This window comes from Pseudonaja textilis, chromosome 2 (assembly GCF_049901715.1).
Source record: "Pseudonaja textilis isolate UNSWEBS1 chromosome 2, rPseTex1.2, whole genome shotgun sequence".
In the NCBI taxonomy this organism is placed as follows: Eukaryota; Metazoa; Chordata; class Lepidosauria; order Squamata; family Elapidae; genus Pseudonaja; species Pseudonaja textilis.
Window position 1 is genome coordinate 48,664,868 of NC_141991.1, and position 13,929 is coordinate 48,678,796.

General features: G+C 41.0%; 1 protein-coding gene across 1 annotated transcript in view; it reads right to left on the reverse strand.

The window, feature by feature from the left end:
• Nucleotides 1–13,929, reverse strand: part of CELSR3 (cadherin EGF LAG seven-pass G-type receptor 3) — a 139,038-nt gene that overhangs the window by 91,135 nt on the left and 33,974 nt on the right. The window lies entirely within an intron of this gene.

The window sequence follows — 13,929 nt, forward strand, 5'->3', positions numbered from 1 at the left end:
AAATGAATTATGGGACTGTCTGGTAACTTTTTTTTTAAACTTAGTTACACTGGATCAATTTGAGTTTCTGACACCCAAGTACGTGGCCAAGTTGTTTGGAGGGTATGCTCTAACTAACATCATTGCACAATGTAGCTTGTAACTTCTAGACAGAAATTGTTAGAAAATCCCTTTGTGAACATCACAAAGACCACTCTGAGCAAAAGAAGGATGTCTTTTTATCTAAAGATCTAAAAATCAGATTAGACTTCCAAAAAAGCCTTTGCCACAACAACTTGCAACACCAAATTGACTTTGTCTTGTAATGAAAGCTAAATAAGGTCAGCCACAGTTAGGATTGGATAGAAAACCACTGGGTGATACATGCATGTACCCATGGGTTTACCAGCAAGGATGCTTGACTCAAGGAAGTTTGTACTTTGAAAAAGCCTGCAGTGGATCTTTTTAAAAAAAAGCAATTAGAGGTCAATATTCAAACATCCACAATTGGGTAAAATGGTTTGAAAAAGTGATGGTAATCATGGAGGAAATGTTGCAATTCAAGTGGGATTTCACCTGATTGAAGGGCCAAATTTCAGAGTTGGCTGCTCTCATAATTGATGTCATGGATACTTTTGTTTGAGGATTGGATACCAGAGCTTGACACCAGATATGGCAATCAAATATTTCTCCCTGCTCTGCATTTTAAAGTAGATCTACTGTAAAAAAATTAATATATACAGTGGTAATATATTTAGTGTAGAAAATTAGGTACTCATATATGTGAAGAAATTCTCCAGTTAAGAGCACCGGAAAATGGAACCATGGTTTCTGTATAAGTTAATCTTGAGTTTTAAATCCTGGGCTTCTTCCTTCTGCTATTTTAACTCAAAAACTATATGCCTACTTGTAACTGTTCTAACATATTTGGGCGATCAGTCCCTTGTTTACAAAAGCATCTTTTCTGGTGAATCAGCAAATCTTATTTCACCAGTTTCAGGCTTACACTAATGAAGAAACTGTTTCTCTTTCAGTCTTTCTTGAATTAGCGGTTTTCGATACTGTGGCATCCTTCTAGATCGGGGTGTCAAACTCAAGGGCTGTGGGCCAGATATGGCCTACAAGGTGCTTTAATCTGGCCTGTGGGGCCGGTCTGGAAATATCAAAGGACTGGCCCACGGTGCCTGTCAGGAAAAATGGGCCACGTGGAGGCCTTTGTGTGGCCCATATTTGGCTGTCAGAATGCTGCTAGAGGTTGGGGAGGCCAAAAATGGGCCACATGCACCCTGTTTTGGCTGGCAAAGTGTTGCAGGACTTCTCATCTTCCCATTTCTCCCCCCACTCCCCCTCATCACTACAATGCTGATTCGGCCCTCGAAGAAATCCAGTTTGACACCCCTGTTCTAGATCCTCTCAGAGATCAGGAATTGAAGATAGTGCTTTGCTGTGGTACTGTTTACCTCTCTGTGGTAGAGTCCAAATGGTGTGATTTAAGACAGGTCTCCCTCAAAACAGAAGCTATTTTATAGGATCCCTTCAGATTACATTCTACCTCCAATGTTTTTCAATAGTCACATGAAATGGCCAGGAAAACTTGATGGTGTGATATTGAAAGGTATAGCATGATACTAAAATCTACCTATGATGATTTTGCCATCATCACTGCCATCTTCCATAAATGCAATTGTGAAAAGGTGATGGAGATACTTTTAAGTTGTTGGGTAGCCCTAGAAGGCATCCTTTTCCAAGATAATATGCAATATGACAATCATGCTTGTGACTGTATAAATAGTATGATTTGTTTCTGGCATTGGCAATTGACAGTGATACACCCATTAAAAGTTAAATTGTAACTGCAATCTACAGACTTTAAAATATATCACTTCTGGGCAACTGTACCATATGAAGTGGGGCTGTGTGTGGTAGAGCTAGAACTCCCAGCATTCCTAATCATGGTGGCTAAAGGCAACTCCAATATATCCGTTGTCAAATTGGGGAAGATAGCTCTTGAATCACTTAGCCCTGCCTATATTGTCATTTGCTTGAACAGCCATGTGATGGCACTATTTACCATTCAGTATATGTGGAATTTGCAACCAAACTATCAGCATTCACATGCATCATCCTTCTGACGAGCCAAACTCCTCACTAAACACTTCACCAGTATAAGGTGTGTCAGGTAACCTGGCCATATTTCCTTTCAATATGAATCAGAGTGATAGAAATGAGTTTTCTCTTTGCAAGTGATAAATTAATTACAATGTACCGACAATGACCTATTTTTGGCCAATGGACAAAGTCAAGAAGGTGGCTTCATTTTGGGAGTTCAAGTTTGGTCTGGACAGGAGAAGGAGGAAAAAGAGAAGGAGAAGAAAGAAGAGGAGAAGGAGGAGCGGGAGGAGCACAAGAGACTAAGGCACTTTTACTTTCACTGAGATCTCATTCTTTCAGACGATGTGCTGGAAAGCTTCACTCAGCATAGTACAGGTGAGTTCAGACAACTGCTTCAATTGCTAAAACTGAGAGTTTAGTCTTCTTTAATTAAACTTACATTTAACTGAATCATACTCATAATTAGAAATAATCTGCACAAGATAGCAAAAACCTCAGAACCTGCATGGAAATTTAACACAGATCTAATTCCAATAGGGGGAGGAAAGAATGGCTGCCTGCCAGATTCTATCCTAGAAAGATAATCAGATAGTAAATGAAAAAACTGTTCCTCTTTACCTTCCTTGAAGCAGAAAAATTTTGCCCCATTTTGCAACCTTTTCTGCCACAGTTGTTTCGTAAGTCATTGCAGTTGTTAAGTTAGTAACATGGTTGTTAAATGAATCTGGCTTCCCCATTGACGTTGCTTGTCAGAAGGTCGCAAAAGGTGAACACAGGACCCCAGGACAGAGCAACTGTCAGAGATATAAGTCAGTTGCCAAGCATCTGAATTTTGATCATGTGACCACGGGGGTGCTGCCATGGTCGTAAGTGTGAAAAACAGTCATAAGTCACTTTTTTGGGTGCCATTGTAACTTTGAACAGTCACTAAATGAACTGTTGTAAGTCAAAGGCTATCTGTAGTTATGGAAAGTCTAACCAGAATCTCTTGGTTGGTTAATGTGTTTATTAAACGTAAAAAATACTCTAAGCAAATCAGTTCCAGCTAATACTTGGATGGCAGAGACAGGAACTGTAAGAAGGCAGTTGCAAGTCTCTTTCATATTCTTGAGAAGAAAACCACATGGACAAATCCACTGAATAGGGAAATTAAGCTTGACAATAGCAATAGCACTTACACTTATAGACAGCTTCACAGTGCTTTACAGCCCTCTCTAAGCAGTTTTCAGAGTCAGCCTATTGCCCCCAACAATCTGGGTCCTCATTTTACCCACCTCAGAAGGATGGAAAGCTGAGCCAACCTTCAGCCAGGTGGGATTTGAACTGCCAAATTGCAGGCAGCCAGCAGGCAACAGAAGTAGCCTGCAGTACTGCACTCTAACCACTGCGCCACTGCGGCTCTTAAGGGGATATTAGAATATAGAAGATGACAAGATGACATGAGATTTTATGTGGTTGTAAAGAATCTTCCAGAGCATAGAGGCTCATGTGTTTCCAATTGACAGAATATTCTGAGAAAATTCTCCTTGAGATCTTCAGACAGGACAGGCAGAATCAACTTTGGCAAGGCGGTGCCTAGGAATAATTGCCTTGATATCAATTTCAAAAGAAAAGCAGCAAGGGTAATGGGACCAGTTAATATCCTGTTGATTAGCTTTTCAGAAGCACTTAGCTGAAAAACTATGATGCACTAGATGGGCCTTTAATCAAATCATAGAGACTGCTTTTCTCATGACCTTGTATTAGATCATTTCTAAGCAACCCGCCCAGCACTAGCACCATATAAAGTTGTCAAACTCATGGCCCATGGGCCAGATGCGTCCCGCTCTGGCCACCCCCATGCCTGGTTTAGCAAAGGGGGAAAAAGTCACATGACAATGCCGTGACAACGCGTGTTTAATACCCCTGATATAATGCAACCCAAATACACAGTCTCCCGGGACTGTTCGGTCATAAAACACAGCTCTTTCTAATACCTCTAAGAAAGGTGGAACATTGGGTATAATCGCTTTCATTCCTGTTTTGTGCTTTTTTCGCCTACAGTAGCTTGCCTTAGTCAGCAATGATCCCACTGAAGATAATAGAAAAGAGCAAGTGATATGATCCAGAAAGGAACAGGAATTTATATGCTATGATTGCATTATCTCCTAGAGCTCAGCGCATTAAGGATATGGTATCATTTCCAAATTTGCATCCCAAGTTTCCCTGCTGCCCAACGGCAATCCTTCCTGAAGTGCAGCCAGATCTTATTGCTGGGTTGCTGGTGGGTTCTCCAAGGCTTATGGTGCTGCAGAATTTCAGCTATTATGCTCTTGGGATGGTGTTCAGAGGAGCTCAGGATTTCATGGCTGAGACAATCCTGAATTTGTCCCAGGTTATCTCAGCTGTGTCTACTAGAGATGGCCACTTGTTAGATCTAATGTTTACTTTAGAGCAGACGGCACGTGATCTAGATATGGGAGTTATTGTCACTAATTCCTAACTGTGTTCAGATCATTTTCTAATTATGATGCACAATACTGATCTCTGTGAGGATGATTTGGCTGTATTTGAACAGTCAGCCCAAAGTGCTTGATAGATCCAGATGGCTTTTTTGAAAGTGCTTGGAGATTTTCTCAGCAGCCTGGTAAACAGTTCTACTCTGCATCTGGAACAAGAAGGTTACCAGGGCTCTGGATGTGACTGTTTCTCTCTTGAATGACTGATCCTGAGGTGCAACCTGAGTTTATCAAGGAGTTTCAGTTAAGGAAATAAGTGAAGAGATGATGATGGAAAAAGCAGATTCCGTTCAGTCTGAATTCAGAGCCAGGAATTCAGCTTTCTCCATTTTGTTCTTGATATCTCAAGTTAGGTCCACAGGGGGATGTCAGGAAGTAACAGGGAAGGAAATATATGAACTCTTCCAGAGGTGGGTAATCAGCAGATTCTGACCAGTTCTGGAGAACCAGTAGCAGAAGTTTTGATGGTTCAGAGAACCAGCAATTACTACCTCTGACTGGAGATTTTACAGTATCCTTCCCCTGCCACCAGGGGTGGGATTCTACCAGTTTGCACTATTCGCTAGAATCGGTTGTTAACATTCTAAGCAGTTGGGAGAACCGGTTGTTAGAAGAAATTACTGGCCTAATCCTGTAAGAAAGGCAGGAAGGAAACATTCTGGTGTTGCTTACAGAAACTGCTTCTCTGTTAACCCTTACTACATTCTTGGCAGGACTAGACTTCCTGTCTCAGAAACTTCTCTGGAGTTTTTTTCCCCTCCTTTGCTGGTACTTTGCTTGCGTGGAGTGATCATTTAAAGTTACAATGGCACTGAAAAAAGTGACTTATGACCATTTTTCACACTTACGACTGTTGCAGCATCCCCACAGTCATGAGACGCCAGGTGAGGAGATGCGTGCCTCGATGTGAGTGATATTGAGTTGGCCACACCCAGCCAATAACATGACCACCAAGCCACGCCCACCAACTAAGCCACGGCCACAGAACTGGTTGTTAAAAATTTTGAATCCCACCCCTGCCTGCCACGCCCACAGAACCGGTAGTAAAAAAAATTGAATCCTACCACTGAACTCTTCTCTAAATGTATGACCTGAAAACCTCTTAAGGGTTCATTATTGCTGATTTGGTTATCTCTTCATAAGACCATACAGAGGCAAGATTGCTCCTGTCGGTGGCAATCTCAAACTCCTTTTGACAAGGGAGATACAGTTTGAGAAACTGGTCCCTCGTTTGCTGTTCTTTTCCACAAAGTGTATAATTTTTCTTTGTCTGCACAATGAATGTGGGAAATAAAATCTCAAATGATGCTTAGTCTGATCAATGATATCTCAGTAGCTGTCTCTGCAACAAACATTATTGAAATGTGCTTGCTTCACTTTCGCTAATATTTTTGTCTTCCTTAAGCATTTTTAAAATATATATTTAGAATTAAATAAAATGTAATTTAGAAGGTAAGTGGGGGTTTTTGCATTTTTAATTTAGTCTACTTTGGTTTTTATATGTTTTTAAAAAACAAGTTCTAAGATTCTTTTGGAAAATATTTTATTACCATGGATAATTCAGTACAGAATTTTTTGCTTTTCTTTTCCCCCCCTCACTATATAGTTCTTTTTATATTAGGTTTATATTATATATAAAACTCACTTTTGTCTTTATTTTGGTTGTTTAACTTTACATTTACATTTAATATGCAGTCTTTCACATTCATGTGAAAAATATGGAAACCGAATTGTCTTTTAAAAATACATGTACATATACTATAGTATTTGATTTTAGATTTTTTAAAATTAGAATATGCATTTTTGTAAAGATTTTCTTGGCTTTGCCCTTGAATTTTCCTTTTTTAAAGAATGCCTCCATCAAAACCTGTGTGTGTTTTCTTGAAAATCTGTAGTTTTGCAGGCATTTCCCTTTATATATGCCTCTTTGCAAACAATTTCCCCTAATGCGTGTCTTTTACTATGCAATTTTCTCTTGTGTATATATTTTTGCACTTTTGTTTTGATGGGGAGCTATATTATAAAATACAATTTACAAAAGGGTGAGAATAAATTGTACTGTATTGTACAATATATATATTAGTTCAAAAGTTCAAAAGCAATATATATGCTAGTTCAAAAAGTAAAAATTGTATGACTGTGTTTTAACAGGCAAACCAAATCGATTTTCCTTTCTTTCTGAAAAAGCAAATAGCCATTCAGCAGCACATATGTCTTAAAGAAAGAAAGAAAGAAATATTTTGCCTGAGTGCAAATTATAACATAAAATGCACTTTACATAGATAATTTTGTATATAGATAAATTTCAGGAAACATATAGTTGCCTAAATCCTCTCGTTGTGCTTATTCTTATGGGAAGACAACAAGATCAAGTCACTTAGAAAGGTTGACAGACAGCTGAAATTCAGCTGAACCTTTACAGCATTGCCCAACCATGATACGTTCCATTTTCATTGTTGAATTGAAATTCTGGATCTTGTCAAAATTTAGAGAAATGATTACAACAAAAAATGAGAAAAAGTACTAATAATAAGATGAAGGAAGGGCAGTTTCCTATTTAAACTACGCAATCCTGCATGTTGCTTTAGAGTTAAGGAATAATAAATGGAATTCGAAGTTTGGTGCTAGTTGGTAGAAATTTGGTAGGTAAGATATGTGGTAGAGAAATTTCAGCTTGCAAAGGTCTGTAAATAGAGGACCTCAAGGGATAAGAACCTAAAGGACAGAATAACAAAATTGGAAAGGACCTTGGAGTTCTTCTAATCCAATCCTTTGCTAAAGCAGGCGTCGCCAACCTTTTGGACCTCAGGGACCACCAAACTCATAATTTTAAATCCTGTGGACCACTAATATGAAATTTTACTGACAGTGGATTGCTGACATTTTCCCAGGGTCTCTACAAAAAGCAGCAGAGACCTTGGGAAAATCCCCAAAAAAGTCTGCAGGAAAATTCCATACCCCATTATCCTACCGATTGATCATTCTTTATTTGGGATTGCAGGATACTGTCTCTAGCTCCATTCTCAGGGAGGGAGGGAGGGAAGGAGAGAGAGAGAGAGAGAGAGAGACTGACTGACTTTTGGCTTCATGCAAGGAAAGCAGCAGAAGCAGCAGAAGTCTTTCTTTCTCTCCCCCAAACTCCACTAGAAACGAATCTTTGTGAGACTTGTTGCACCGGTGCAGCCTCTTGGTGCAGGCTGCCTTGCAGGATCCCAAAGACTCATTTCTGGTGGAGTTTGGGGGAGAGAAAGAAAGATTTTTGCTGCTTTCCTTGCGTGCAGCCAAAAGCAGAAGAAGAAAGAAGTGGAAAGAAGCAGCCCAGTGGCCACGTGAAATGCATGGGGCGAGTGGGGCAAGTTTTCCCCCTCCAACCTTTCCCCCCTCCACTCACTACCTCGTGTTGTTCACAATGCAAGCAATGCAAGTCTTGCGTTCCCACAGGCCATGTGGGCGGCGCAGCCTTGTGTTCCCATGCAGACTGGATTAATTGGGGGGTGTTTTGGGGGTGACATTTCTCTGCAGACCACCAAAATTTTCATGTGGACCACCAGTGGTTCCTGGCCCACTGGCTGGCAACAACTGCTACAACGGATGTCAAACTCGTGGCATCATGTCATCATCATATGACGTATCGTGACATTTTTCCCCTTCGCTAAACCGGGGATGGACGTGGGTAGCTCGTGACGCATCTGGCCCATGGGCTGCAAGTTTGACACCCCTGCCCTATAACATTTCAGACAAATGGTTGTCTAATCTCTTCTTAAAAACCTCCACTGTTAGAGCACCTGCCTTCAGGAGGCAAGTCATTCCACTGATTAATTCTTCTAACTGTCAAGAAATATCTCTAGTTCTAGGTTGCTTCTCTGTCCTTGACTAGTTTCCATCTATTGCTTCTTGCCATGCCTTCAGGTGATTTGGAAAATAGGTTGACCCCCTCTTCTTTGTGGCAGCCCCTGAGATATTGGACTACATCACCCCTAAACCTTCTTTTCATTAAACTAGACACAACCAATTCCTGAAACTATTCTTCATATGTTTTAGCCTCCAGGCCCCTAATCTTCTTTGTTGCTCTTCTCTACAATCTTTCCAGAGTTTCCTTTTTTATATCATGGCAACTAAAACTGGATGCAATATTCAAGTGTGGTCTTACTGAGGCATTATAAAGTGGTATTAACACTTCATGTAATCTTGATTCTAAACCTCTAGGACTGTGTTGGCTTCATTCTTCAGCCTAGGACTGTGTTGGGTTTTTTGGCAACTATTTAGCACAGAGCTGGCTCATATTTAGGTGATTGTCCACCAGGACTCCAAGATCCCTATTATTGAGCCAGGCACCACCTATTTTATACGTATGCATTTTGTTTTTCTTGCCTAAATGTAGAACTTTGCTTTTCTCACTATTGTATTTCATTTTGTTAGATAAGGCCCAGTGTTCAAGTCTGTCAAGATCCTTCTGTAGCTCAAGTCTATCTTCTGGAATATTGGCTAGTCCTGTCAACTTGGTGTCTGCAAATTTCATGATCTCTCCCTTCACCTAAATCATCGATAAAGATGTTGAAGAGTACTGAGCCTAAGGCAGAGTCACGGGGTACCCCACTGCATACTTCCCTCCATGTAGATACCATTTAATTAACTCTTAATTTCTGCAAAGAATTTAAGAGTTAGTAATAGTTGTTGGGTAATTTAGAGCACATAGGGACATTAAAATTATGAACCTCTGTTCAAATGATTTTTCTCCTAAGGAGCAGGGAGACAGAAATAAAACCCAGGAGTTAATAAAGACATAAAAATAAGGAGTTATGAGATATGTGCCTGGATGAGGGGTCAGGGCAGAATGGAACAGAAGCCAAGGTTTCCACTATGCCTGCAGGGGTTGGGATTGTCAGAATTAACCACTTAATGAACAGTGTATTGTGATATAAGTTCCCCAAGGGTGGGGCTTGTATCATGATGCTCCATCCACCTTCTTGCCAGTTCCTCCCAATTTCCATAGACGCTGCTACAGGGAAGCTCAGGGGCTACAAAGAACACAGGTATCTTGCTTGGCCAATGGAGTGAGAAACAGAGACAAGCAGGGTTTTACCTATAAGGAAATTGTTCGGTAAATTAATTGGGGGAAGGCTGATGCTTGATTAGATGAGATGGACCAGAATAAAGGAATACAGATTCAAAGATCCCTTAAGACACTGCTACCATTGATGGGCTGGGCAGGAGAATTGTTTTGTTTAGATCTTGTATTGAGCATTTTCATTCTTGAAGGTTCTAACAAGGGAGCACAGCTATTGTCTACTTTTGACTGAAGAACAGCACTCTGTGGCAGATCTCAGAGTGGCTGTTTTGGAAACATGGGACTTTTGAAAGCACCACTGAGTGAGAAGTTTCTGAACTGATATACATTAAAAAGTTTCAAGCAATCTGAGAAGGCCTCAACAAACACAATAGACTTTATCAATTGTTAATTGATAAGATACTAGCAGGCTGCATCATATGTAATCTGCAGGGCCAACTTATTTCTCCTTCCTAGTCTCCTCCACCTTTCCCATATCTCCTCAGTGCAGCCACTCCATGCAGTGGATGACATGAAATGCAGCTCATGACAGCTGATGCCTTCTCATAAAATTTGTTAGTTGGACAAGGTATTACTAGACTCCCTCTTCTTTCTTGCCCCTATGGACTAACATGGCTCTTCTCCTGCCTAGGATGGTCCATCCTCTTCCATTAAGGGCACAGTTTATGGAGCAGTGGGGGAGGAAGGGGACACTGGCCTAGCAAGCCTCTTCAGCTGAGTCAAGTCGGTCGATCAATGCAATGACAGATGTAGCAGCCAGATGACTGTCCCTTAAAGAGACTGCTCAGTCTGTTCATGGAAAAAAAGCACGTGTGGGGGAGGGAAAAGGTTGCTAGTTTCTCAGTTTGATAAGACTCTCAATGAATTCAGTAGGTCAATAACTTAATGTTTAGTTATTTACCTGCCTGGGCTATACAACTTATTATATACCTGTGTGTTGTTTGTTTTCTACTTGGCTTAAGAAGGGCAAATATATAAATGTTTTAAATAAATGCAAACTGTGAAGTTCCTAATTAGAGGCTTGGTGGGGTTTTTTTTCTTATTAGGTTTGCAAAGGTTGAGAGAGAAAAATTGTTCCCTAGAGCTTCTCCCTCCATCTGGAAATTAGATTTGTTTTAAATCAACTGCAAAGAAGTTAGTTTGCAGATGGTTATGGGAGCCAGTTTACTGAACCCAGAAGAGCGGTATTCTGCAAACAAAGCAGGTTGCCTAGTTCTGCTTGGGCCTCTTTGAATTGCAGAGTACATTGCCACAGGAAAATACATAGGTAAAATACTATCCAGTTTCTGTGTCACATGTCACAAATAGTAATTCCCTCCCACCCCTAGGAAAAAAAACCCCACAGGATGAGAAGTAAAAATTGCTATATGTAAAACATTTACTAATTAAAGCAGACAACGATTGGGGAAGAGAAAATGGCACTTGGAGACTGATCGCCAGAACCATCAGATGTTTGCTTTGATAGGCAAACAAGTAGATTAAATATATATTTTGTACTTTCCTCTGCTGCTGCATTAGTTGTTATGTCCCCTACAAACAAAGGACACGGTACCACCGAAAGAGGCATGTGCCCTGTGGAAAGCCTGAAGTACAGTAATCTCATTAGGGTGGTTGGGCAGGCCGTTATTGTTTATAGGTCCTACTTCCTTCCCATTGCAGCTTGCCTTTTCACTTTCTTAAAGTTGTGCTCTGCTGTCCTTTGCTCTTCTACCAGCACTGGCTATTCCAGGGTGGTCAAACTCCCGGCCTGCGTGTTGGCCACACCCCTGCCCAGTTTAGCGAAGGGGAAAAAGTCCTGCTATGTTACGTGATGCCTCCATGATGACGTGAGTTTGACATCCCTGGGCTATTCAATAAATCCCAGCTGCTTTGGGTAAGTGTAGAGGAAGGTTGTCACATTCTAAGTGGACTCTCTCCCGCCCTCTTGTCTTTGTTCTTCTTGCACCAGTGGAAGAAGATGGGAAAAAAAGAAAAATGGAAAGATGACCAAGATGTTTCTCCTCCTCCCTCTGTTAGAAGGATAGGCTACACAAAAGTCAAATTTTGCGCCAACCCAGAAAGCTCAAACTGCCCAAGGAGCTGCTGATCCAGTTCTACAGAGGAATTATTGAGTCTGTCATCTGCACCTCTATAACTGTCTGGTTTGGTTCTGCAACCCAACAGGGCAGACACAGACTTCAGAGAGTAATTAGAATTGCAGAATAAACAATTACTACCAATCTCCCTTCCATCGAGGACTTGCATAAGTCAAAAAGAGGGCTGTGAAAATATTTACAGACTCCTCACATCCTGGACATAAACTGTTACAACTCCTTCCCTCAAAACGATGCTATAGAGCACTGCATACCAGAACAACTAGACAAGGACAGTTTTTCCCCAAAAGCCATCACTCTGCTAAACAAATAATTCCCTCAACACTGTTCAACTATTACAAAGTCTGCACTACTATTACTATTAATCTTTTCATCATCACTCCTTACCACCCATCCCCTCCCACTTGTGACTGTATGACTGGAACTTTGTCACTTGTACCCTTACTATTTATATGGACTGTTTCCTAGTATGATTTGATTGCTTATTGTACCCTATGACTATCATTAAGTGTTGTACCTTATGATTCTTGACAAACGTATCTTTTCTTTTATGTACCATGAGAGCATTTGCACCAAGACAAATTCCTTGTGTGCCCAACCACACCTGGCCAATAAACAATTCTTTTCTATCCAGGGGTAGGATTCAAAATTTTTAACAATTTCTGTGTGCATGGCTTAGTTGGTGGGCATGGCTTGGTGGTCATGTGACTGGGTGGACGTGGCTTGGTGGTCATGTTATTGGCTGGGTGTGGCCAACTCAATATCACTCACATCGAGGCACGCATCTCCTCACCTGGAGTCTCATGACTGTGGGGATGCTGCAATAGTTGTAAGTGTGAAAAATGGTCACAAGTCACTTTTTTCAGTGCCATAGTAACTTTGAATGGTCACTCCACACAAGCAAAGTACCAGCAAAGGAGGGGAAAAAAACTCCAGAGAAGTTCCAGAGACAGGAAGTCTAGTCCTGCCAAAAATGTAATAAGCGTTAACAGAGAAGCAGTTTCTGTAAGCAACACCAGAATGTTTCCTTCCTGCCTTCCTTACAGGATTAGGCCAGTAATTTCTTCTAACAACCAGTTCTCCGAACTGCTTAGAATGTTAACATCCAGTTCTAGCAAATAGGTGCAAATTGGTAGAATCCCACCCCTGATTCTACCTTTCTATCTAAATTCAAAGTAAATTGGCTATGAATGCCGATAATGGCATTTTTACTCTTTCATAAGAAATAAGTATACAGTGAACAATAGATAAAAAATAAACAAGTTTATGCCAGAACTTAAAAGAACAGTATAGCTAGAGACTACAGTAAGAGCTAGGCTGTATTGGCCCAAAGGTTCAACTAAGATCAGTCCTCAATGTATGATCACAACTGAGGCGAGAACTTCTGTTTCAAAGCAATGCAGTCATTCAGTAAATTGCATCCCAATTTTACAACTTTTTTTGCCATAGTCATTAAATGAATCGCTGTAATTATTAAGTGACTTGGGCTTGCCCCATTGAATTTGCTTGTTGGACGCTTCCTGAGAAGATTGCAAATGGCAACCATGTCACTGCAGGAATGCTGTAATGACATGAGTGGTCATAAATATTAGAAGCAGCCATAAGTCATTTTTTTTAGCACTCTCATAAATTGGAATATTCATTAAAGGAATGGTTGTAAGTCAAGAACTACTTGTGATCCAGTGTTCATTGACATAATAGTGGCCAACCTGCAGGGGTGGGATCCAACTGGTGTAACTACTGGTTCAGTGATTTACGATTTGTGCGTGCATGTGAGATGTTGTGAACTGTGCTGCCCAGACAGATGAGCAGCTCTGCGCATGGGTGCGCAGCGTTTGAAAAAGCACTATTTTCCTGCTTTTTCAAACACAGCTCTGTCACACAAAGCAGCTGAGGTTGAAAAAGCAGGAAATAAAGGACAGGTAAGAGCCCAGGCGGGTGGGTGGACCAAAACAGCAGCAGACACAGAACCGGTTCTTTGTCTGCTGCTCTTCAGAGCTACCGGTTCTACAGAGCCGGACAGAACCCGTAGAATCCCACCCCTGCCAACCTGGTACACCTGGGAAGTCCCAGGCATAGAGAGGAAGGTAGCTAACTTCCTCCCCAGCAGCTGGTATTTAAGATCTGTTGGAAGATCTTATATAAACTGTCCATTGATAGTCTTGCTTTGCTTGAGCTT